Source organism: Serinus canaria, chromosome 14, assembly GCF_022539315.1.
Source record: "Serinus canaria isolate serCan28SL12 chromosome 14, serCan2020, whole genome shotgun sequence".
Taxonomy (NCBI): Eukaryota; Metazoa; Chordata; class Aves; order Passeriformes; family Fringillidae; genus Serinus; species Serinus canaria.
The window spans coordinates 6288930-6316426 of NC_066328.1; the positions used below are offsets into that span (position 1 = coordinate 6288930).

At 41.9% G+C, this 27497-nt stretch overlaps 1 long non-coding RNA gene across 1 annotated transcript; it reads right to left on the reverse strand.

Annotated features, from left to right (window-relative positions):
- Positions 1 to 294: 294 nt before the first annotated feature.
- LOC127060153 (uncharacterized) lies at positions 295 to 27497 on the reverse strand. Its single transcript, XR_007778807.1, has 2 exons — positions 22968 to 27497; positions 295 to 1347 (listed from the first exon to the last, which is right to left on the reverse strand). It is a non-coding gene; the product is annotated as an uncharacterized LOC127060153 (long non-coding RNA).

The following is a 27497-nucleotide window of genomic DNA, read 5'->3' on the forward strand; positions in this document are numbered from 1 at the left end:
ACAGCCTGATCTGGTTAGTATTACTTCATCACATATTTGGATGTGATATTAGGGTCATAAAAATAGTCTTTAAAAAGACTCGTGAGTTCCGAAACTCCAAATTAGACTGAAATGGTCACAATAACTTCAGGTAAATGGCCTCCTTACACCTTAAAAAGTTAAGAGATGAAGTACATCTTTGCCAGATGAGTTTTTTTCCTCTTCTCTGTCTAAATATAATTCAATGGTATTAGCACTTTATTACAGTGGTTTTCTGGGGTCCTAGGATGAGGGAGGAGACAAGACAGTTGACTCCATGCATCAGAAGGCTTGATTTATTATGATATGATATATAAGATATAAAAACTATACTAAAAGAATAAAGCTAGAGATTTCACTACCAAGGCTATATTAAGAATAGAAAAGAATGTCTAAACTGAAGTCTTCTCAGCCCGAGACGGGCCGAACAGGTGAATTGTGATAGGCTCTTAATTGCAAACAGTCTGACGGGGCTAATCACAGATTTCTCCCCGTTGCATTCTACAGCAGCAGATAAGAATTGTTTACAGTCCGTTCCTGAGGCTTCTCAGCTCTCAGGAGAGGAAAATTCCTAAGTAAAGTATTTTTCATAAACTATGTCGGTGACAGCACTTAAACAGCCTGAGTTTATATGTAAGTTATTCAGTTTGACATATCTGACCCCTCCGTATTACATGGAAGCTTATCTTGGATTTTCAGTTACATATCACCATAGATATTCAAAGCTGATTTTTCTGTTGTTACTTCAAAAAATGTGCAAGGAACAAATGGCTCAAACCTATTCTCCAGTTTAGACAGGATTCCAGCCTGAAAAAACATTGTAGTTTGGATATAGCCAAAATTTCCTTGTAAATTTAGATAATTGTTTCTGTGTTTTTGGAAACAAACTTGAAATGAAATGCTAAACATTAAGTTGATAGTTAGGCTTTAATCAGGTTTGAGTCAAACAGCAGTCCTTGTTAGAACCTGAACCCCTTGTTCTCTGCCCCATATTAAACTTCAGAAATCTGAAGCACAAATAGCATGAAGTATGCACAAGAAAATCAGGTCAGTATGTGCATATGATGATTTATGGCTCGGTGCTTTCAAAATCTTCATGAGCTCTGTAAAGCTAATTTCCAGATGCCTCCTCCTATAGCTATCCAGAGCTGTATGAACTGCCACCTCCTTTCTCCCAGCTATGTCAACTTTGATCAGCTTTGGACTGTACTCATACTTTGCCTATATCTTGAACACAGCAGGAAGATGTACCCCAGGTTCTCTTACAATGTATTTTCCCACTTCTGGTTTGCATCTGGAGCAGGGGAGAAGGTTCAGCAGTCAGGTGACCTGGAAGAAGGAGATAATAGACTGTGATGAGAAGTGTGTGGAGAAAGGTAGGCTCTTCCTCATCCCCAGAAAGTAAATCTGTTTTAGGAGATGGTGTGGCTGTCACTTGGTCAGACTTCAACATAAAAATACAGAGGTTTTCATTATTTCAAAATTGAATCATTGCTGCTGCTTCCTCTTTTCTGGTTAATATCACCAAAGCTTCCTAGGAAATGTTTCACAAAGACAGACTGTCTGGTTTCTGTTTCTGCTCGTTTTTTTTCCTTCAATGAAATAAGTAGTTAATTAGTTGCTCAACTGAAGCATTTGGAACCATGAAAGTAATATCTAATTCATCAGAAGGTGAAATTTGCTTTTCTTAATTGCTGTTGTGCAAGAAATGCACAACAATGTGAAATGTGACTGTTAAAGTCTTTGTAAGCAAATCCCATTCCAGGATAAGCAAATAGGGGAAGACCAGGGAATTGCTGGAGGTTTAAGCTGTCTTTTCCTGGAATGATAAGGAAATAGTTTTCTTGTTAAAGCTGGTACAGCTCAGGGGTTTGTAATGGTTCATGACATGGTAAGGACAGTGCTGAGACAGAACCACAGAACGGGTCAGGTTGGTAGGGAGCACTGTGGCTCCTCTGGTCCCTCTTCCTTGCTCAGGCAGGGTCATTCCAGAGCACACAGCACAGCATTGTGTCCGGATGGTTCTGAAATATCTCCAGAGAGGGAGACTCCACAGCCTCTCTGGACAATCTGTCCCAGGGCTCGGTCACTCACAGGGGAGAAGTTCTTCCTCGTGTTCAGGTGGAACTTCCCGGGCATCAGTTCCTGCCCGTTCCTCCTGTGCCATTGCTGGGCCCGGGGAGCAGAGCCCGGTCCCTGCTCTGAGCCCTCCCTGCCCACACTGACAGGCACTGCTGAGGTCTCCTCTCAGCCATCTCTAGAGGCTGAACAGCCCCAGCTCCTTCAGCCTTTCCTCACAAGAGAGGTGCTCCAGTCCCCTCATTCTCTTTGTCACCCGCTGCTCCCGGAGCTCAGTGTCCCTTTTGTCCTGAGGTGCCCAGAACTGGACCCAGCACTCCAGATGTGCCCCAGCAGGGCTGAGCAGAGGGGCAGGGTCACCTCCCTGACCTGCTGGCAATGGTCTTCCTGATGCACTCCCAGATCCCAAGGCTGAGCTCAGTGTAAGCATTGTGACTAAGGGAGGAGGAGTTCCCATTCTCCACAAAACAAATGGAAGTGCTCTGAATATGTTACAGCTCCCTTCAGGATCCTCCTGGCTCCAGTAACCTTCTGTGTTTGCTCTGGGGTGATCTTCCTTGCACTGTGTGAGCATTCCTTGGGTTCCCACAGCCCTTTAGTGGCCTCAGAAATGTTCATGAGCTGTAATTGCACTTCCAGAGAAAAGAAAGAATTAATTTTGAGTCATGGACCAATTTTCTTCTGATTTTTTTTCCCCTCCCTGTTTATTTGGGATATTGGAAGGAAGCCAGCAGAAATCACAGAAGAATAATGCAAAGGATGTTTCTCAAATTGTTTTTAGGGGAGAAGCTGTGCCAGAAAGACTGCTGGAGAGTGTAGAACATGTCACATTGGCCTACATGAATAGGAGATCTGCGTATGTGCACATTTCTCTCTTTTCAACAAAGCATTTTAGCAACAGCAATGATAGGAGAACCACATAAAGTTACTGAGAAATTATTTGACTGTCATCAAGGATAGTTTTACTCTTCTTAACCTTCTTTCCTCAGTATATTAATTGAAAAAAAAATTAACCTTCTTCTAGCATTCTCTTGAGTAGAAACTGGTGGATATAAACTACTAAGCAAAGTCAGTGGGCAGCTTGTTGCAGGCTGTATCTTGTAAACTTGATATTCCATATTGTGTTGAATTGTTTATCAGGAAGGAGCCTCGAACTTGGCAGCAGTGGTCAAGCTGCTTCTGTTAAAGTTCACAGAAAATTTCCTACCTGGCTTTACTTTCAGTTATGCTGAACACTTAAGTGTCTGAAGGAAGTCCTGTGAATTCAACAGGAGTTACTTCCCATAAGTGGGAGCTCCGGTATCTTGATAAAGATATCAGTGCAAACTGTGCAATTCACACTAAGCCAAGATAGCTGGGAAGTTATTTGTGCTGGCCATGGGGCTTCCCCACCCAGCAGAGAGCCCATGCTTGTGTTCAGCACCCTGCTCAGTAAATTAGTGCTGCTTCTCTGCCACGCAGCACCTTGATGATCCTCAGACTGTTATCTCTTATGCTACAACTGATCTATTAACTTGCCCCCAAACCATTCAGTCTGCAGCCATCCTCCAGCAGTTAGTCCTGTATTAAGTCATTGACTCAGAACCAGGAGAGTGTCCCGACAGTTCCAAAGAGCCATTGTGCATTGTTAATAGAGTCCTGATCGTGCAGCACTTCAGACAAATTGTTCTAAGGAGACAAGTGGATGCTGCATCCTTAGCCAGCGGCTGCCTCACACCTTCCTCCTGCCACACAGCAGCAGTAAGGGATCCCTGCATTCCCAATGACCTACTTTTGTTGCAGAGGTGTTTCCCTGGTAAAGAAATTAGCAGATGGATGACATTCCCCTGGAAACTAGTAAAGCCTGTTATCCAAACATTCATGGATATCTATAAGATTCTCTAGGTACATATTTTTGGGTTCTCAGCCTTGACAGTACCCATAAGTATGTTAACTTAAATTCATTCTAAAGGCAGTTGCATTATTTGGCTCTCTTAGGTTTTGTTGAGAGTACAGCAGGTTTCTGAGAAGCCTGATAGAATCTTTGGCACCACCATCATAAAATCAGGATATAAAACACTTTGTGGTGTGATATGGGTGTATGTTAACTCTCTTATGCATCTGCTCTGCTGGAATTGTGTCTGTAGGCATTACCATCCTGTTTCAATATTCCCCACATCAGGCTGCTTACAGGTGCTTTCTTTTGGAATTAGCAGGGTTATGTCATATTGACTCTGGTGAGCAGCAGAGCAGGATACACTCCCAGAACAGAATGGAGAAACACACTGGGTGTGATGCAGATCCTGGGATCCAAAGCTAAAATTCCATGCCAAGCCAAATCAGGGAGACTAAAAGGCTGTGGGACAGGTTGGAAAAAAAAAAAGGGGGTGGTGGGGTGGGGGAAGTGTCATAAGACAGACAAACTGTTGCCTAAAATGACTGTGTGGAACCACCCCCAGGATGCAGGGTGCCAGAAATACCACATTGAAAGTGGCAGGCAATTCAGAGTTACCAAAATAAGTCCAAAACTTTATTGACTAATAACTGAATCCTACTAAAATATTTTGAATCTGTCACTGCTGGAAGCAGTTGTTGCATGGCAGTTGTCTGGGAAATCAAAGCAGTCCATGATAAATTGGTTCCTTATATTATCTCTGTCTGTCTCTGATAAGAGAGAACTATCTAGAGCAAGTCTGGAGGTGTGTAACACCCTCAGTACTTTACATTATATCCACCTTTACTGACTTTCTCAGAGGAACTTTTTCTCAGGCAAGCTCTTTATAGTTTATCATATCACTGAAAAGAGTCTTCATCCCCTGGGAAGAAGAAATTTCACTGCAATTCAGACATCTTCATGACATAATAGTGTATAGCAGATTAAGAGGTGTCATGTCCTACCACCCCAAGAGACTGTGTATTTTGTGTTTCTTAGTGCACTAAAAGTGGTGTGAGACCTGACTCACCAGGTTTTTTTATGTCTCCTGAGTGCCTGCTGGATGCTGCTGTCCTGTTAAATCCTGTAGCCTTCATCTTTTTAATTCTGCCTTCATTTACTTCATGATAGATGTCACACAACACAGTGCCAAAAAGTGTTGTGGTTTCTTAAGGAAACAAAAGGAATTTTTATGCCTTTATTTTCAAATCTAGGAAACTAATACTCAAATTATTTAGAAACTTTTGGAAAAAACAGAAACCTGGCTGGCTTTCCTGCAGAAGGCAGCACTTTTCTCCTCCCAATGCTGAAACAGGAGACAGATTTTGTGTCCTTGGCTTTTCTGCATTAGTAATCAATGCTGCCCTTTGCCTGCCACCTGCATGGCCACATTACTCTCCTTCACCCTGGTGTCCTCATGTCCCACTTTCCCCACTCCTTACTCATGGCATCAGAGAGCATCTGCCTCAGTCAAATGTTAGTAAGATGGCCACATTTCTGTTAAAATTCTTGTAGGTTTTTAAGAAGAGTTTTAAGGAACCATAGAAAATTCTGATTACTCTTTGAAATTAGACTGAATTACAAAAAAGCTTCTCATTTACTGGTATGGTGCAGCATCAGTGCAGCCACTATAGCCATGCAGGGCTGTAAGGACAGAGCATTGCACTCAATCTCCTTGTGTTGAGTGGCATCACACAAAACAAGCATTTTATAAGGCTTCTTGCCATGATTTGCTTTATAGCAGCTCAGATGTGAAACCTGAAACATTCCATTTGTGAATTAAACTTTCTGAAGGAGATGTTTAGAAGTCAATGGAGAACTTTTTTGTAACATCTTACACCCAAAACCTGGTAAGTTTTCTGAATATCAGCATAGGTTGTACAGGAAAGAGGAACTTGGGATTGCTAGAGAATTGGTACTAAAGAGTTTACTACAATGCTGAAAAGAGGTACATTAAGTAAAAACCTAAAATACTTACTTGGATATTTTTTTTTGTATTTAATGGCATCTTCTCAGTACATTTAGTTATACCTCAGTGATAAGTGGTTTATTGTGGTATGTGTAGGATGAGCCATGATGTCTGTGTGTTGGTGTCAAAAGTTGCTGATGGCCAATGACTGAGCCTTCTGCCTCCAGAAACAAGGGATATGTGACAGCTTAACTGAGAAATTAAACAGGGTGGTAGAAGGGACATCCCAGGCTCTGAACAAAAAGGCTGAACCAAGGCCAAATCTGGGGCTTTAATCGTGATTTCCTACTGATTAGTACCGTAAAGGTTCCTGGGGAACAAAAGTCTGATGATTCATTCAATTACTGACTGGCCTGCAGTGTCTTTGGTTTGCAATGTACCAGTAAGTGGGGATGTAGTGAGAAGCAGTGCATTAATCCCTCCCTGCTGCCCTCCTTGCAGCAGGAAGAAGCCAACAATGTCAGTCGTGTTGAGACGCTGCAGAGCACAGGTTAAAGAAAGATTGCACAGCAAGTCCTTTGATTCTTGTGCTGCATCTCTCAAAATGTAGCTGCAGAGCAAGGTCAGAGCAAAAGACAACTTCATCTGAGGAAAGCAGCTGTGTGAGAGTGCAGGCCCCCTCACGTTGTGTGACAGGGCCAGCACTGACTCAGCCCCTCCCCTGGGAGTTGGGAATGTTTCCAAAGAGAAGTGTGTGGAGCCAGTGCTTAGCTTAGCTGCTCCCATCTGAGAACCTCATCCAAACACAAATGTTGGAGCTATATTGGTTTTCTAGGCCAGCAAGTTAGATCTATCCCTGCTCTGATCTGCTTCAGTTTACTGCAGTCATTCAAGGACAAGTCTGACAGCAGCATAACCTGGCAGAGCTGAACATCAGGTTTGAGCATGGGGAAATACGGAGGTGTGGGAAGAAGGGAAGGTTGGGATGGAGCCTTTTTCCTTCACATTGTGAGGCTGAAAGTGACCCCCTCCTCAGAAACAGTGAATCAAGGCTTTCCAGGATTACTGAGGCTTCACTTCCTCCACATTTGTCAGGTTAAAGTTTTTCCTGTTGAGGGGTGTACAAATAATGCTATGAATCATTTTTCTTCATCTTACAATTGTGCTCTTTTAAATCCCCCACACTAACAACACACTCTCTGCTTTTCTCGCTGGCTCAAGGCTTTGAGCCCTATTGACACATCTTCCGAGCAAGGAAAGCACTGGCCTCGACTGCCACTGCCAATTCCTGCCCAAGTGCAGGGCACAGGATTGTCCTGGTTCCCCTGTGCTTTGGCTGCAGTCTGCAAGGAATGGTTCCTTTGTGGGAGATGCATAAAAGACCAAAAACTCCCTTCTCCTATTTCAAATTAAAAATCTGGCTCCATACTTTATTTTTTTTAATGGATCCAAGCCCAAAAAATGAAGATTCTAACCAAGAGGCTGATAATACTCAGTGACCACAAATAAGAGTAGGAACAATACACTCACTAGTAGTCCTCTGTGATATTCAGTCCCAAAAGACTGTGGCCTTTTCCTTATTTTTAACAAGCATATTTATGTGCTCCAGACCTCATCCACAAGAATGAAAACAGCATCAGCCTAAATTCAGTTGGTGTGAGCATGAATGACTTCACCTAAGAAAAGAACCAAAACTGTTTAGGTTTCAAAGCATGTTTTACCAGTTGGCTAAAGAAATCTCTCTTGCAGGGGAGAGAGAGGAGGCTTCACCATTCCCCACCCCATAACACAGGCACAGATCTCCTGTCATGTGAATGAAACAGGCTTGATGCCCAGATGATAGAGATCCCAGCTTTTTCAGGATTTTCTCTTGTGTGAGAAGGGACTTTCAAAGCAGCTATGTTTTTTCAAGGATATGTTATGTCACAAGCAGGGAGAAGAATTCTGTGTTTGTCCAGGCATAACAATGACTTGGCACGGGCTCAGTTCTGCTCAGCAGCTTCTTGTCTGGGGCAAGCCTATAAACTCAGGAGCAAAATATCTAATCAGCTGGTCCAACTGCTGTAGGGTGGTTTCTTTTTTAAAACTGCCTTCATGTTAGAACATGTGATTTGTCTTCTAAAGAAATAACATCCCCGCCCTTAATTTGTGATTTAAGGACACAGAGACTGTGATGAGTCTTTTATAAATAGCATTCATAAAATCATTTACACGTGTCATAACTGTGCTAGAGGTTGCCAAGGCTTTGCCCTCCTCTGGAAGGAAAAGGCATGAGATAGGGTTAGAATGTGCATGTGTTGTCACACCATAAGAGTGTTGATTTGTGGTACATTTTTTGCATCCCAATCACCTGAACAGCTGTTGAAAGAGCTACAAAGCTCCATCAGATGAGTTCATGCACAGCAGTTTCGAGGGCTGTGTGTGCAGCACTCTTCTTTTTTCACTTATTTCCTTTCTCAAATTAAAAAAAAAAAAAAAAAGGAGGAATCAAGGGATAGATGACATTGTAAACACTAAATGAGCAATATTTTGAAAACAGGAGTGCAAAGGAAACAAGCTTGGAAAGGAGCAGGAGGTTTACAACACCCTCTGTCTTGCTTAAGCCTGCCTGTGCACATGATCAGTGAAGGTAATGTGTGACTGAGCAGACACCCACAGCAGTGTGCTCCAGGCCAGGGGTTAAACTGCTTCCAGCTAATTATTGGAGCAGCATCCTTTGGCAGTGCCAGCAGCAGGAGGCCCCTCAGTCACTCGTGCCGCGTTCTCCTGGCACTGCTCCAGCAGCATGCAGGGAAGATTTCCTTGCAGAGCTCCAAGTGCCTCAGTCAGGCATCTTCCCTCTCAGGATGGCCCATTTCCAGCCCTGCTCCTGGTGCCCAGTGCCCTTGTAGCTGATGCGCCACGGAGACCTCGAGTTTCAGGAAAGGGGAAATTCATTTGGCATTCCAGGCATCAGTTTTAGTCCCTGTAGAAACAAAATATTCTTTCCACCTTCCCAAAATACAAAGATTAGAGGCTGAGGATCAGTCGGGTTATCGTTAAGCCAGGAGCTGATCAGGTTGCCTGAAGGGATGTTGGTGTGTGCCAGGTGTACCTGTTAATGGCTTTCCAAGGAACACAAGGGATCGTCAGTGTCTGGAGGGGCCACCTAAGGAGTGGATCATTGACACATCTTTGCCAGGAGCTCAGAAAACTCTTTAGAAGTGAGAGCGGTGTTAGCAATAGCAGCTTCCCTGGAAAGGAAATTTAAATTCCTGTTAATCACATGTTCTAACACAAAAACTTAAGCACACCACATGCCTCTCCTACCCATGTTTTTCTTCATCTCAGTGCATTGTTTTTCAGAGGCCAAGTTTTCCTAAGGCTACTTTTTCTTTGCTTTTTTCTTCAAGTGGATTGATTCTTTGTTTTCTTCTTGGAAATTGCTTCACTTCTCCTAATCCCATATATTTTTTACCCTCTTTCTCTTTTCCTTCTCAAAAAGTGCAGCTTTTTGAGCTGTGAAAGTGCACTATCCCATCCCTGCACGCAGTATGGATGTGTGTACCCTAAGCTCTCTTTGGAGTCAATCGAGAGAAATGAGCATTTTGAGGGCAGAAATGCCCTGAAGTGTGTTAGATTATGCTTTAGGTTGATTTGAAACACACCTAGATTCTTTAGTGTCCAAATCAATCATGGACATGACAACATATAATTAAATTTACATTTAACCCCACTCTTTGAGTCAGCTAGTGATATGGTGAATGACTTAGGCAAGTCACCAAGCTGTAAATGGAATATTATTGCAATTTTACTGAAGGCTATAACTTGGTTAAGTTTTGTTTTGGCTACAGAAGGATTTGGCTTTGTGCAGTGCTGTTATCCTATATTACTTTCCCTTCTGTTTTAACCTTTGGACTCTTATGCAATAGGAAGTTGTGTCATTTCTTTAATTGGAAAGGGCTGGTCCAACATCTGCAGGCTCAGAGATCAGAGCTGGAGTTTAAGACCCTTCTCTTAAAGGCCAGAGCTCCTTTGTCCAGAGAGCAGCTAACCTCTCTCTCTCCAGAGGGGTGCTGCTGTTTTGGGGAACAGAGCAGCAGAGGATGTTGAATGCTATCCTCTTTGTTAAGGAGCAGTTTCTTTTCCTGGCTACACGATGGCACTAAAAAGGTTCACTGCATCAAAACAGCCCTCCAGCCTGTGACTGGTGGAGGCAGTAAAGGCCAGGGTCTACCCCTCTGTCCTTGTCTCCATGAGGGAAGGTGGGGAGAGGACAGCTGGAAGCATCAGCTGGTCACAGAGCACCTGAACTCAGACAAAGCACAAGGCACAGGTGAAGGGCTGAGCAGAAGGCTCAGCAGAAAACATGCCTGGTGCAGTGACTTTGGCAGCACTACCAGCTCTCTCAGTTTCATTATGGATTCATAATATTTAGTGATACCAAATTCTCAGTCTGTTTTTAAAAGTAAACTAACAAATTGCCCAAAAAAACCCCAAGCTTTTGTTGAGGAGAAATAACTGGTAAGTATAAACCATAAAATTCAAACCTCCAGATCAAAAACAATTGTCGACCAGCAGGATCCAAAGTTAATTCTGAAGTTGCACAATTCTATGCCATCCTATCAATTTTTAGGGTCCAGTTCACAGATGATGAGCACCCTCAAGCCTACTCTGTTTTCTGTAATATTGAGACATATCAATATATCTCCTCATGGTATTATCTGTCTCACTCCCTGCTTTATCCCATTTTTGATTGCATCTCAAATCTGAGGTCACCAGATGCAACTGTGCTTGCTTTTACACAATTATTAAACTTCACATCAGCATAATTGAAACTCTCCTGCTATTTTCATCTATGTTTTGTACCCAACAACATTAATATTCTTCATTTTTTATATCCCACAGCTTTACCAAATTCTTTTGTCATGCAGTTCTCTGCTAGGTTTGCTTCTACCATACATTATTTCCTCACAGAAACATCTTGACTTATAAAGGGAAGGACAATTCATCCTTCATCCTTTGCAGGTTGGGTTCACAGGCTCTATAGGTTGGAGGTGCTGGTCATGTTCTTGAAAAAAAACCCCTGCATGTTCAGTTCCATGCATGACAAATGAAAGAACAGGATATCCGGTTATTAGTTTTCTTAAACACTTCTGGCTTTTGGTACAGGATGTACCCAAGGGAACAACCTTGCTCAGTCATCATTATGGTGACAGCTTCCTCCATCTGCCCTCTGTGAAGGCATCTGCAGGGACTCCCTATTCTTTGATTTCTCCCCAAAAGGCAAGAGAGATGTTCAGTTTGATGCCCACAGTCAGGTGCTGTGCTGTTTTAGCAAGGTGCTATCTAGCTCTTGTATGATGGAGCACAAGCATGAAAGTGGTCTTCACCTGTCAGAGCATCAGTATTTAAATAAGACAGGATGGTTCTGATGTTGTGCAGTACTGTGGGATAGCACTTCTCAGCTTGTCAGTTGGATATGCAGGACCTTTGACCCTTGTTGCCCTCAAGATTTACAACTTTCAATGTGTGCTGCTGGAAAAATCTAATGCTGTGATGGTGTGAAAAAAAATTGCATGAGAAAGAAGAGCTTCTCAATGCAAACCCCTTTGGTTACATCTTCTCTCCTTTCACTTCCTCCTCACCAGCTGAGCAAAAGCAAGCAAAAACAGCAAGGACCACAAAAGCAATTGTAGCACAGAGAAGCCACCCATGGTTCTGTTGTTGGCAGCTGAGCCCCACACAGCCCCTCCTCACTCTCTCACAGCGGGAGTTAGAGTAAAAGTGAGAAAACCCGTGGGTTGAGATAAAGACAGTTTAATAGGAAATGCAAAAGCCCCATGCAGAAACAAAGGGATTAATTCACCACTTGCCATGGGCAGATGGGGGTTCAGCCATCCCAGGAAAGCCAGGGCTCTGTCATGCCAGTCAAAATGCTGTCATTCTGAACATCTCCCCTTTTTTCTTCTCTAGATTTATGTGCTGAGCATAACACCCATATGGTCTGGGATATCCTGTGGGTCAGCTGGGGTCAGCTGCCCTGGCTGTGCCCCCACCAAGTTCCTGCACACTCACAGCCTCCTGGCTGCTTGGGTGGGGTGAGGAGCAGAAAAGGTCTTGGCTCTGTGTAAGCACTGCTTGGCAATAACAAAAATATCCCTGAATTATGAACACTATTTTCAGCATAAATTGAAAACATATACCAGCTTACTAGTCAAAACCAACACAATTTCTAGCTCAGTTGACTAGCAGTTCTTTGTATCAGAGCTAAAGGAAAAGCTGATACAAAAGTTGTTTTCTATATTGTCAGATTTTTGAGTTACAAGGACTCAAAATACGTATGAAAGAAGAGGACATAGCCTGAAACCAGCAAGGATTGCCTAAATTTGAGAAAGCAAAGTGACCAAGTTTCCCATGTATCATTTGGGAGTGGGAATCAGGACAGGCTGTGTCTGTTAGTCCTTTCTCCAGTTATATTTGAGCTTGTGAGTCCAGTTTTAAACATCAGTAGTTAGTCCTGCTTGTGTAATTTACTCTGCTCATACTGATAGATGCCTTTCCTCTTTCCCATTTAATTATGTGAAAACATACTAACTATGAATATAAGTTCAATTATATAACTCAGTGCTATTTGAAAAGCTGCAGCTGGCATATGGAGACAGCCTTCAAATCTTCTGTCCTGAATCAACAGCTGTTTTTCCCAGGAAACATTCCTGGAATAGAATACATCAACATTTTCCTGCAAGACATTTGGCTAAATCATTTAGCACACACTGCATATGGTATCTCTTACCTTATCTGTTCAGAGTGCTCTAATATCTAGTGAGCTGCTGTTGCCTGCACAAAATGTACTCATTTGGTTGAAATTCTTGTTAACATCAGCTGAGCTCTGTGTAACTTTGGAACCATCTGTGTTTCCTGTAGTCAGACACTGCTTCATGTGCCTCAAAGGCCCTTATGCCCTGCAAGATCTATCCCACTAGGACAGCTGGTGGCAACCCTGTGCTTTTTTTGTTCCTGGATCTCTTTGAAAGAGGATGTATGGAATGCTGTTGTAAATGTGAAAATAGCTTTGAATTGATACCATAAATCATTAACAGAAAGATCCATTCCACACTGATGCAGATACACAGCCCTGCAGGCAGTGAAGAAAATGTTCTTTGAATGACAGTCCCTGACACAGTTAGGAGGGAAACACAGGAGTAAGAAGCATTAAGAAAAATTTGGGGTTCAGGTAAGCAGTTAAAGCAAAGTATTCTCCCAGAGTGATTGAGTCTGAAGTACATAGAAAGGTCATTAATAACATGCAAAGGAACTTGCAGCTGCCCAGGATGTGGGAAAATAAATGTGGGGTTTTTTTCTAAAGATTGTATCTATCTTTAATTCTGCAAGTATAAAGCCCTTGCTTTGTAGTTTAAACAAAGTGGTACCAAAAGTTAAAAGGAAAAAGCTGCTCTCAGGCAGAAGCATGCTTGCATAAGAGGAGGTATTTACAAGAAGTATGAAGCTCTAACTCCTTTTGGTTTCTACCTCTTGTACTAGAATAGCGACCATTATCTCTCTAAAGGCAGAAGTCCTTGTTCATGATTGTAGGGTTATAAAGGAGTCCAGCAGCATCAGGTGATTAGCAATGAACCGAGTTGGAGGTGCCTTAAGGTAATTAAGGGAATTCCTACTGGAATGGAAGTGAACTTCATATTGGGGCGTATTCTGGTATAACTATTTTGACCAAGTAATGTTAGCAGTGTAAAGTTAGGCTTGATTAGACCAAAAGTTAGTGTGGAAATTCATTAGTAGTGGCAGACCTTTTAGCACAGTTTGTGCTTCGACTCTTGGTTCTTGCACAATTGTCTCTCTGAATTGTCACTTCATAAAGTTCATAAGGCTCAAATTCAAAGACTTAGAAGACAAGAACCTAATGTATTTTTAATGTAGACAGACTTTTGATATACTTTTATCTTTGAGCCAATTTAGATGGCTTCGTGTTTCCTTGCTGTTTTTCCCCCCAAGGCACGGGGGGATTGTGGTCTGTTGCTGTGTTGGGCCTGGAATATGCCTAACACAGGTAAGAGATTCAAAGCTGTTAAGAGACAAAGCTGAGAGCAGGAAGATGAGGAGAAAAAAGTGTCCCACATGAATGACAAGTTTGTGCTGAAGTCTTTCTCTTTTCACCCACAACCAAATCTCTGACCTGCCCTTTGCCAGCTGACAGTCTTGTTATTAAAGGAGGGTTTGGCTTGAGGGTAAGACTTCAGATCCTGGGATATGTGAAGCCTTTCAAAACAACTTTGATCTTCACTGTGGGAGGTGTAAAGTCTGCTTTCCACACCTATTATCAACAAAAGAGTCTAAGCTTCATAAACAGTTGGTAGTTTGCTGGTGTCATTAGTTTTAGCCTAAAACATTGGTCCTTAGCACCTTGCCTCTGAAGATCTGGCACAGCTGATACAGACAGGATTCCCCTCACCACGCAAGCTGCTGCCTGTGTTTATTGCTGCTGGTCCTGGCAGGTGAAGGGCTGCAGGCAGTGCTGCAGGCAGTGCTGCAGGCAGTGCTGCAGTCCCTGCAGCCCAAGCAGGTGGCTCCTTGAAGCAGTGGGCACTGCAGTGAGGCCAGGAGCTGAGCCAGCCCACAGCTGCTGTGGGAGCCATTCACAGTTTGCTCTTGCCCACAAGCTCTGCTGTGTTCTGCTCTCCCTAGCAGCAGTTTAGGAACTGGATTTGGAGCCATGTGTCACCTCTAGCATGTCATCAAACTTGTGTCAAAATGTATTTTGTGCTTAGAGCTGGAGCTCAGAACCCCCTCTCCACACACAATTTTGAAGGTTGGTTCTTGAAAGGAGAAACATCTAAAAGGAGAAGAAAATGTTTTGCAGCTCTGTGATTCTTGGCAGTGTCTTGCTTAATTGGACAACATGTTCAGCAGATGCCACTGAGCCAACCCCAGCAGGCTGCTGAGTGAAATTGTGCTTTAAAATCCTGCTAACAGGTATACACATTTCTTCTGATAGAGTTCACAGCAACCCAATATAGCATTCCAGAAATTCATTTAACTACACTCTGATATATTTTCTCCACCAAAATCTTTTATATTTTCCTTTACCTAATACCCAGCTGAAGTTTAAGGCAGTTCAAGTGCCTGTACCCTTTTAAGTTTGGGCCCCCGTGACAGAATTGTTTTGTTAATCCTCTTCCAGGATTCTGCAGTGTATATGTTTCTTTTCTACTAAAACAAATAAAGCACATTTTTAGAATAATAAAATAATAAAATATTTATACTAAAATATATGTAGAAAGGGAATCCCTGCATGGTTCATAGATGGGACATTTTACTAAGAGTTCTTCAATCAATATAGGATTTCATCTCAGATCAAACCATATCTAGTAAAGGTGCCAAAGTAAACTAGAGATAAGAGCTTTTCAGTGGCTGTGTTGCTATAAGGCACTTCTTCCTTATCCATGGATTTTATTTTTTTCTGCCCCTTCTTTCTTATTTCCTTCTTGCCCCTGTTTTGACCATACAGGGTTGATATTCTCTTTCAGCCCCCTCTAGCCTTTTGCTCTGGGGTTCACTGCAGGCACTCCAATCTCACATCTTCCCTTTTTTCTCTTCAAAATTTCCTTTTAATTTCTCTCAACCTATGTGTATTTCTCCTGCACTTAAAATATTAAAGTGGTGTCCTTTTAGATATAAGTTCACTAAAAGTACTGCACATTAGTTTCATTGACTATGCTCTATAAAAAGCTGTTATAAATATAGCTTTTTCCAAAGGAAGTATAAACAATCTAAGAAATTGAGATTTATCAGATAGAAGTTTAAATATCCACCTATATTAAACAGACTCAGGAAACTGAATTGGAGTATTTACCACGTGAGTGTTTTAATTTTGTGATTTACCAAAGCTAGACTTTGTGCAGGTTTTCTACTCAATGTGATCTTGATATTCTGAAGGTGTGTGGTTTTTGTCAGTAGGAGTGAGTGGCACAGTGCAGCCTAGACTGAAAACAGAAATTGTGTTCAGCTTCTCATGGTATAGCAGCAGGATTTCCCCTTCTCTCCAGCATGCTTCCTGCTGCTTTTCCCAATAATTTTAACTACCAAATAAGGGCTATTCTGGGATATTTTCCTGAGCTAGTTAAGCTCAGTGATATTAAATGATATTTTCCTTTGGTGATGATGAATTCTTTGCCAACTCTTCTATTGCTGTTTAATATCCCTTCCATGCCATTCCTCCTGATTGTTGGTTCATGTTTGCTACAGCAGGAGTATTTGTTCAGGACAAATACAGGAAGAGCTCTGTAGTCAAGGGCAGTTTCAAGCCCCAGCTGGGGGATGCCCATCTGAATGAGCAGCCAGAGTGGTGTGGCTGGATGGCTGCTGGGTGCTGTGAGTTCCCACCTGGCTGAAGGACTTGCATGGGGACAGGACGAGTGTGCATGTGGTAAAATCTGAGGTCATTCACTTCCTGTTCCAGAATGAGTGACAGGAGTTCTGGGGGGGACATTGCAGCAATACATTTCTCAATATTCCTGGTAACAGAACTTGTATAAAATGCTCCGTTCTCTAATAATGAATCCATTTCCTTCTTCCCATAATCAACATATGTGTAATCCACCTTTGAACCTTGTTATTGCTGCTAAGATGTGAATTGTGGGTCTGGCTGTGGCCAATTCCTGTAATTTGTACTGCAGCACTGAAAAAGCCTGTCAGGGGATGACCTGAGAAGAACAATACTATCAATAGTATGTCTGCCACTTTCCATCACACTGAGTCAGTTCCACAGAGGATACATTTTTTCCAGTCTTTTTTTTTGGTCATAAAGCAAACTCTTGTTTCATTACTGAGAAATTCTGGTGTTTAAGTCCAGTGTTTCTTCTCTCCAACTAGTGAAAGTATAGATCTCCAGAAATGGATAAGGGTTAACTGGAAATGGTGATTAGAACAGGGAATTTGAATATAGGAAGAAAGTAAAATGTGAGTCAAAAAAAAAGTACTATTTTAACATTGGTGAAGGTGGCACTTACTCAAAATGCTTATCTTTGAAACACTGGATGGCATTCAGTGAGGCATGAATTTTGGATGTGGGCTGAAAATAGCAGGAATTAAGTCCTGATTAATCTTAGAATCTATATCTTAAAAACTTCCAACAAGAAGCATTTCAGCTCTGCCCCAGTTTGACTGGGCTGCAGAACACTGGGATGCATTTTGTTACTTTCCATGTTGCAGTTACCTCTGCAACATGGAAAGTAACATGTTGAAGTAGGGGGAATTCTCAAAGTATATAAATTCTTTGCAATGAGATTATTGCTTAAGGAAAAGTTTCACATGTCTGGATATGCTTCAAAATTCCCCTGTATTTTGAGGAAGAACAGTGTAAATATGAATCATTATTCTTAGTGAACATCAGTTCTCGAAGGCTGCCAGATGAGGTGGCTTTGGAGTCCTGCATTTGGCAGAAATCATCAGAGAGATTCTTCCTTAGTTTTCTGGACTTTAATGGGGCTATTTTGGAACCTGGAACTCCTGCTTATCATCCACACACATCTGGGCTAAATAATTCTCTCACCAGATTATTTTCAATTAAAGCACTCTGTCTCTAATGGATTGTGGGCACTGTAGACTAATTCTGATTTGAATGAACAGACACCCAACAAGTCACTTACTGCTACATCTGTCTCTAGCTTTATGTGTATTTCTGATCTCAGATCATACAACCAGCCTGTGTGCAGGCTAAAGAAAACTTTGCTCTTTCTTTCTCTTGTTTTCAACCCTGAGCCTTCTCCCATCTGCTTGACAAAGATGAAGTGTCTGTACTCTCCCTGGACACCCCATCTGGAATTCAGCCTCATTTCTCTGGACTTAGGGAAACATTACTGGAATAGCCAAGGCACTTGTGAGTCAGCTTTAGCCTCCTTCTGTTCTGTCATTTCTTCCCATAGAAGACACTGCAAACCCAGTAAAATACCAGGTATTACCTAGGCAGCCAGACAACACCATAATAGGGGAGAAAGAGAGAGATCCAGGGTTCTTGTGCCTGCCACAGGGAGGGAGGGAAAGAAGGAAGGAAGCAAATGCAGTCCATGTAGTCATAGTAGTGCCATCATGATGAGTGTGTCTTCTTGCACAAGAAGGGGCTGTGAGGAGGAGGGAGTTGGGATAAAACCAGTTGCAGTTCTCTGGAATGGGGGAAGAACCTGTCTGGGGTTATGTAAAGGAAGAAATTGTAAAATCCAAGCTGAGTGACACAGCTGCTGACTGGTCCTTTGTGCAGAAAGAAGGTTATAAAGAGGTCACTATGCAGCTGCAGCAAAGTTTTCACACACCCTCAGCTGCAGTGTTCCTGTAGCATGCAACTATCTCTAAAAGGAAAAGGATGCCCATTCTCTGATCAAGACTGATTTGTATTTTTCCCTTATTTACCAACCCTAGAGAGAGAGACCCATGTCTAAATCTGCAATCAAGTTCTCACCAGGCCTTGGTTTTGTTGAAATTGTGACATCCTGAAATGCCCCAATATGGACTCTGGCATTTTCACTGGGGTTCCACAGGGGTTTGGGATCCTCCTTGTAAAGAAAGTAGTGTTCAGGACTCTTTCCAGTACAGGTTCTTCAATGAGAACATTTTTTAGCCTGGGAATGATGGTGAAGATTTTGTGGTGACTGTCACAAGGCGGCCTCTTAGCCAAACAGAACACCTGTAAATTTTGATTGGTTTTGCTCTTTGTTTTCCTAGCTCTCTGCTTATAAACCCAGGTTTCCTCTACACAACAGCAGAAGACCCTGAGGGAAAAGGAAAGTTATAACAATGTCTTCTTAAAAATCTTTAACAAAAAATAGCTTGATCATAAATTATGTTGTGTCAGCGTTGCATTCAGTTATTCTTACTAAAACAGGTGAGACCCTTAAAGGAAAGTTTTTGATATTTTTAAAGACTAAAACATCTGTCTTTAGCTGCTATTTCTGCTCTTGAGAGTTCACTCTGATTACAGCAGATAAGGCAACAACTCACATTAGCTGATGGTAGGAGAAAAGAGAAATATTTAGCAGGGTGACTTCTGTGCCATGGACAGGCCAAAGAGGCAATTATGCCTGTGTGTATCTTACAAGGACAAAGTAGAGGGGCAACTAGTTGCATTCATATTGTGGTACCACAATTCACCACAAAGTCATCTCCATTTGTAGTATATACTATAATATATATATATATTTTTTATATATATATATATATATATATATATATTTCTAACTTTCTTTTAAAAAAAGACCCAAGATAAAACAAATGCAAAAATTTGCCTTGCTGCAGTCCTTTGCCCACAACCCTGTCACTGTGTTTCTCAGAAATGCCATTTTCAGCTTTTCCATGTGTCACTTATATTGTGAACTCCTTTAGAAGTTTATAGAAGTCAGCCTCTCCACAGTGCTGACAGAAACCTGGCTTGTCTCTTGATCTGGTATTTCAGATAACTTGGATTATGAGAACTCTCAGCTGTAGCACATTCCCTTTCAGTGCTCAGGTCTTTCAGTGTGTGCTGTTCCCTTCCAGGGAGGGACCAGGCCACCCACCTGCACAGCAGCACCAGGGAGACCACCCTGGATCCTCAGGGGTGAGGGTCTGGCCCTGCTGGGAAAATCTGTTATAGTATGTCCAGACTTTTGCAATACCACCTCTTCCTCACAATCCTGACACTTCTAGAGGATGAGGGAGGGGGGTTTCCTGAGGCCTTTCATGTATCTGTCATAAGGACAACTTTCTTAAAAAAGAGTAGGATTACTATAACCCATTTACAATCCCGTTCAAAGCAAAACAGAAACTTAAATTACACATGCATTTCTTCTGTTAATGAGAGATTTGAGGTAATTTTGTTTTAATTCAATGACCATTTGACAGGAATGTAATCCACTGACTCAGCTCTTTGTTTATTTAGTGTCTATTAGATGAAATACTTTTTAAAAGCTTTCTGAGTTTTCTTAGCCATGCCACTAACATGTCATTTGAATCCCTTGATAAAAACCCAGTGTTGATCTAAACCAATGTAAAAGGCTAAGAGTGAAATGCTAGAAAAAGGCATCTTTACTGGAAACCCTTCATCCAAGGGCTATTTCTGCCACACAGGCTCCAAGCAGCTGCTGCACACTATGACGTGATGATCTGAAAGGCTGTACTTTGGAGTAAAAGGAGCACTATTGATTTTCATTGTGAAGAGTTACTGAAACCGAGGAGGAAAAGGAGTGAGGGGTTGTTAAGTTCAGGTAAAGTAAAACAGAGATAATGACAGCTGCAAGGAAAGCAAGTGGATGGGCAGCCAAAATGTCTGGCTGCCTTTAAAGCTGCATAATTCTGTACCAGCAAACTTCGGGGAAACAGACAGGTTTGTTTTCCAGGAAGAGATAATAATGCAGAAACCTCTTTCTTGTGGCTTTCTTTAATCACATGGAGGGATGGTGTTAAAAGCCAAACGTGTAGAGAGAAGCTCCCTTTGAACTACAAAAGCACAACGAATCCCAGACTCGGTTCACTAAACGGGCACTTTACTGAAAGTTACAGTCACTTCTCCTGCTGAGCTGACCTCCTGGACCTCTTTTAAAAACAACTGTTTGAGCAGGCTTTGCTGCTACAGTACTGTCAGGACAATTCAAGTGTGCAGAGAGCATGTCACAGGAACTGACATCAATGTGCATGTGCCACATTGAATGCTTCTCTGCAAACATGTTTGAGCATATATGACAAGAGCTGTGCAAATCTAGTTAAAGTACTTTTACTAGCTGAGTAATCATTTCTCCAGAACTATGCCTGGGAACATTTTGTTGATGTACACCATAATATCCTCTTTCATTTCAGATTTGCTTCTAGTGCAGATTGAGCTGGTGTTTTTCGTGAATGTGTGGGAACAAATAAATCCCTGGTGTGTATTCCCTCAGTGTTTCCCAGGACAGCTGAGTTCTTTGGTGCTGTGCCTGCTGCATCTGAAGCACCTCCAGAAAGCACAGGTGTGCCAAGTTCTGCTACAGGCAGAGACACATGATCGTGGCAGGGATCTCTGTGGTACAGAAGCACTTTGCTAGTCAGTGAGCAGTGAAAAAGTTAATTTGTCCTGCCTCTGCCCTGCCAAGGGTTGATTCTGTTGCACTGAGTTGAGGTGAGGCTGTGTTGTAGCAGAGCAGTTGGTTTATGACCCCTTTTGTTCTCCCTCTAGCCTTCATTAAATCCATGCCGTGGATTTACTGAGGAGTAACCAAAGCACAGCAGGTTCAGCACCCAGCCTTAGCCCACAGCCCCTGCTGCTTCCCTGAGTGGGAAGAACATCCTCCAGGGAGAAACTAACTACTGTCCTGAGGGGTCCCTCTCACAGAGCTCCTCTCTTACCTCATGTATAATTCAAACACTGAGAAAGTTAAAGTTTTAAATAAGTATTCTCTAGCAAGATGAAAGGACTTAACAGTTCCTGTACAAGAAAATAAGCCTACTGGCCTAAAGCCTGCTCTTTCATTTCAAGGAATCACCAACAGGCAGATTGCAAAAATTTTCCAAATTATAGTAACCAACCACATTTTCTGTGGAAATAATTTTGGATTCCAGTAAGTTAAAAATTACTGTTGTTTTTTCCCCTCCTTTTTTCCTTCCTCTTCCCATTTTTCCAAGAACTCAGTATTGTCTTGTATGCCTTCTCTGAAGCAGTGATGATGTGTATGTACCAGTCATCCGAACGAATCTTTATGGCAGCCCCTGCATGTGCCTGCTGTTGGCCAAGAGGCTTTGGTCCTTTGTGCACTCAGAAAAGACTCTGCTATTTTTTCCTCTTCTGAGATCTAGACCTCCACAGATCATTGGAAATGTTCTCTCCCTTGCCAACAGCTTTTGGATCAGTCACTCGGGCTCTTACTCAGCTGCAGCTCTCCCCTGAGAAGAGCATGGTTTGTGTAAAGTTAACATCTGGTGACCCTACCCATGAAATCACAAATTAAATCCAATATTTGGGTAAATACCCAAATAGAACTGGCTGCTTTTCCTTCAGCCCCTCAACTGCTTTTTGCACAAAAGAAATTTCTTATGTTTTAGGAAGAACTCTGTTTTCTTTTTTTTGAGATTTCTTTGAAAATCTGTTTTGTGGTCACTGTCAACTTTCTGCAGCAAATTCAGTGAGAATTTTGCCTAATTTGAAATATTCTTTGATTAGTCAGTGACATGTTTTTTTCTCTTGGGCAGTCTTTCATTTTACTCCACAAATATTCAGCCCTAATTACAGCTATTTTGTTTTAGTTTGGGATTGTTGGTTGGGGTTTGGGTTGTTTGGTTTTTTTGCTATGAAATCTAAATTTTGTATTTAAAGTTTTAACTTATCCCTCCTGGAGAATTAAGAGAGTACATTTGCACTCAACTTTTCTTCAGGATTTTCATATCAGAAAGGCATTTTCTGAGACAGAATTAGCAAAGTCAATCACTTTACATGTTTTTTGTATCCTATGTGTCACATTATTAATAGACTCTGAATTATTTCTCTCAGCTATGGGGTATTGGGGTATGTGCTTTCAGTTCAGCATTTTATTTCCAGTCTGATTCTGCCAAACTCAGCAGCAGGTTCCTGCAATAGCTGTCCAGTGACTCTGGTCTGGAATGAGAAGTTTGTCTTTTATTGATGTTCTGCATGATGGGTTTGCAAATTTTGTAAACAAACAGGACCTAGCACATCCCAGTCATGTGTTCCTGCTCTGCCTTGCACCAGTTCCCACATTTCTTGGACTTTTTTTTAGCCATTTTTTCTCCTTACTGTGATATGACTGATAAAATAACAAGTTGTCTTGCCACAAGAGCCACCATAAAGGGTCCCTATAGGATTCTATGGGCCTGGAGAGGGGATGGAGAAAAGCCAGGTTCAGGGGGAAGCTGCAGGATTGTTGCAGCTGTCTGTGACACCACGCTCTTGAGCTCTTTAAAAATGCTCTGTCTACATTGTTTCTATCATGCAAAATACATAGCCAGCAGCCTTCTAGTTTCTGACTCACAAAAAAGGGATAAAATTATGGAGAAAATCAGAAATGCAAAATATGGATTGCGACTGGTTTTACTTACGAGACTTGAGCAGTTTTCATTTAGAGCAACTCCAAGAAAGGTTATACTGGCTGTCAAGGGTCCCAGCTGCTTGGTCTAAGTCCTTCAGGTTACCTTTAACACTTTTAAAAGTAAAAGTAAGGTGAAGGGTGGGGACAACATAAACAGTATGGATGAGTCTGGTTTTTCAGAGCTTTTTTTAACCTGCTTACCAGTTTCAGCTTGGAGGATCAACCACTCAGTGACAGGAACAGACTGAGGGCACTTCAGTGTTTATGTGGGAAGTGGAAAGAATTATCTGCTACAGCTAGAAAGAGGGGTAGGATCTGCCATGTGTGAACGGTTAAAGGAATTACCATACAGCTCCTTGGATAAAATGAGATCCTTTTTCATTTTCCATGAGTAAATGCATTTGCTCTACCAAGTAAGGACTTCAAAGTGTAAGAAATCACCATTTTAAGGAAAATCATGGAAATTTCACATAGCAACATCACATAAAGAGTGAACAGGCACCACTTTCCCAATGGTAACTGTTTCCATCATTACTTTCAAACAGTCCAGCAGTGTCTGCTTTGGTTCTCACTTACCTGAGTATATTCATTGGCCCAACACGTGTCTTTGTGTGCTCACACCACACCCACCTCCTCTGTTTCCCCCAGCCACTGGCAGCGTATCTTTCAGCTGACACGGGTGCCTGGCACTCCTTCTATCAGCACATGGCAGAGATTCAAGCTTGCCAAGCAGTAACTGGGTGGCTGCATTTAGACCATTATCACAATGACTAATGCCTGCTGAGAGCCTGAGTAGGTTGGCTCAGAACCAGCTCCTCCTGTACTACAGAACTTCTTACTCCTGCCAATAACAACACAGGGTGATAAAGTCTGCCTACCTCTGTCCTTTGCTGTCATCCAGCTGCAGCAAGTCTGTGCTTGCTCCTTCCCACTGGAAGGGACAGGGCAGATTCCACAACTTCTGTAACAGCAGTTATGGAAATCACACAGGAGGAGGCACACAGGGAAATGCCACAATAGTTTCCTTATAGATTTTACCTTGGGAAAAAGGGGGAAATCCTCCACTTTTACTTACGGGTAAGGGCGTGATCGCCTTCCCCTACCACTGTATTTTCCAGCTTTTTGAGCGTGAAAGAGTCAGGATAGCCACACTTGTCACTTTTTCCTATCTCTTCCTTGCTTACTTGCAGCTTGGTTGCCATGTTGGAGTTTTACAAGGCTTCTGAAGCCAGCAGAGGTTTTTTAAGAGGGCTCCCATCCCCCAGATTGTCTGTGAGTGCCAGTACTCCTTAAGTGTCATGGGTTTGAAGAGAAGGCAAATGGTGGAGAAGAGAGAATGAGGTTGTGACATGATTCCCCTGTGTTGCCTCTGTAGAAAGTTCTCTGCAAAGCCCTATTTGTTCATGGAGAGCAACTGAGCCCCTTTCCACAAGAGCTGTAGCTAGGTATTGACCAAAAATCCAGCTATTAGAATTATACTATGTTAATGGAAATTAATACATTAATTTCTCTCTGATTCCAGGCAAATAATTTTCCCAAGAGATTCAATAATCAGATGTGAAAATCTTGACCCAGATATGACTATGGCTTTTAGCTATGTCCTTTGGGATTGTCAAAATAAAACAAAGGAAAGAGCAAAATCCTGAAAAGAAATCTCATTGTTACTAATATCAAGCACTAAAAGTCAGAACAGAGCCTCTAAGCATCTGAGCAATGGCAAGTTCCTGAAATATAAGAGCCACCACATTCAATTTTATTATTGGTGAAAAGGCAAATGGAAGACTAATATTCTGATCTGCAAACTGATTCTCCTGAATTAGGTCATGCACTTTCTGTCTGTGCAAGAATTGGTGAAGAAGCACTTCTGGCTTTCTTGTACTCCTGAATTTTCTGTCAGTACTGATACCCTGTTTCTGTTACTGTCAGAGCTACACAGGCATTTCACAGGTAGAACTGACTGTTATGTGATGGGCCACACAGTGAGTAAATCTTTGTACTCTTGCCTCATCGTAGGAGGGAGAGCACCTGTTGTGTACGTGTGTGACCCAGTTCTGCTTCTGCTGCCTCTATGATCCATAGCAAAACATCCCCTTCTTAAGCAGAGATTTATGGAAGTAGTTAGTTCTTGAGAAGTTCTGCTTTTCATCCTTTTGGTCTTGGGAAATGGTTGTCTTAGGTGTATGGATGGGCTTGGCCTTTCACAGCATTTCACAATCCAACATGACAGTCCTGATGTAGTAGTTGTATTTGCCAAGATTTTCCTTCCCTCAGCAGCCAAACAGACCCAGTGCCAGGAGTGGATTTGGTTTCAGTCCTTGCTGTGTCCCTCAGAGGTGAAGGTCCTGCACACCACAGGTTTCTGTGGCAGAGGGGAATGGCCTGTGGCCTGTGAAGGCTGTGCAACAGTGGGGCGTCCCTGGGGTATCTCTGGCTGAGCAGAAGAGAGAGGGGGAGGTCTGCAAGCTGCTGCTTCAGCTGCTCCCTGTGCCTGAGAAATCCTGTGATTTAGTTATTGCTCCAGAAATATTTCTGGATTTTATTTTTTCACTGTTAAATTCTTATTCTGTCTCCTAACCACACTCCTATGCAGTTTCCAGATGCTTAATTTATTTTCCTGGACTTACTCCTGGGTTATCAGCTCCATTTCCTAAAGTGGCTGAGCCAAAGGTCACAAACTGGAGTATTTCCAAAGCAGGACTAGTGTTTGCTAGTCTGAGCTCCAAATTGATCATATGAGTATATTAATTTCAGTAAAATTAGTAAAACTGAACCAGATTTTGAACATTGACTTGTTCATCTTCCTCAGACCTCTTTGTATTGAACTATATAGAGTAGAAAACATGAATTGATTCATAAAGCAGAAACTGAGTTCAGTGGAAAGGTGGTTGCTCCCCTCTCCCCCAGTCCAATAACATTAGAAAGAATTGTTTGGTTATGCTCTTTCCCTCCTCAGCCCTTAATTTCCCAGAGAATCATATCTGACCAGCAAATTTAGATGGCTGTGACTGTGAGATATGCTCTTTAACTGTGGTGGTGCTGATATAGTTGTTTTACAGTAAATGTGTCATTTATTGTACATCCTGCATGGAATAGGGCATGACACTGTTTGTTCTGTTTATGTTTGTAAACATTATGTCTGTTTAAAATTACATTAATAGCAAAAAAGATTACCACATGCAATTTAGCTATTAGTAGTTACCAGGAGGAGATAATATTTATGCCAGCTTTTTCATGGCAGGTCAATTATTTTGTTAGCACAGGCAACAGTATATTTGTATTGTGCAAGTCTTCCTAGGAACTGAACTGTGCTGGAGAACAGGAAATCATGGGAAGCCAGATGGATTTGAATTAAAAGGAAGGGATTTGTTTTCCTTGTGTCTGAATGCCAGTGCCTGTTGCACTAGTGATTTACTGTACAATCTTTACTTCTCATTGTGCAACTTAACTAAAAGAAAAACCTGCAAAAAATTAAAGTGAGTGGACTGTACCTACTCTTACTTTGAATTTAGTTTCTTTTCTCTTAATTAGTGATGTGGCACCACATGGTCTCCTCAGGTCAAGACTCTAGATTCTCAACAAATTTTCAAGGCACTAATTTGAAGAAGTTTCCGAGCTACTTTTGGCCAGAGCCATCCAAGTACAAATGTACAAATGATCTCACATAACCCAACAGAGAGTAGTTAAAATCCAGCCACTTTCTGTATGTTTCAGAACTACTGAGACCAAGCTACTTCCATAATCTGCCTGCTACATAAACACTTTAGGACTCAGACTGGGGGAGTTTCATAAATACTTTGCTAATGGTTATTTAAAAAGATGCTTCCTTATGAAGGTGCTTAAAAGGTGTCTCTTTCTTCTCCTTGTTTCCTCTTCAATCAGCACATTATCTTAATTGTACCCTTAATGTGGATTAAGCTTCAATAAAAGGAACTGCATTCATTTCACCTCTAGCACTAGAGTTGTCAAAACTGACTTGCAGTCAGTTCAAGTTTTAAAAATTTGGACTAACAGTAGCATAAATTGCATGGAAAATAATTGTCTTCTTAATAATAAAAGTCTCAATAAAGGCTCAGGCTTTCCCTCTTGTCAGTGGAAGATGAGCATTTTTGGACTATGCTGGATTACCTAACAGGCCTGAATCTTAGACTTAGAGGCTTTAAATTAGGTGTAGAACTTTTCTGCACCTGGGACTCCATTTTTGCAATGGAGATTAGAGCTGGCAAGAGAACTTGTGAGGACCACCTGGATCCCCTTGCAGTTGTTTGTCCCTGTGCAATTCTTTCAAAACCCAGCTCATAGTTTATCTGGCTCTCTCAAATACAGGGCCTCCTTCCAAAATTTCACAGCCTTCCAGAGTGCTTTTCTCTGGCATGCTACAGTCTTCCCATATTTCACACAGAATTTTTCTTTAGAAAGAAAATATTTTCTTCCAAAGTTACTTTTAAGCACAGTTCTGTTGATTTCACTAGAGATTGAATTAAGCCCCTTTAATTAGACCCTGAAGTCCACTGGACCTAAGTTAAACCTGGCACTTGCTTCA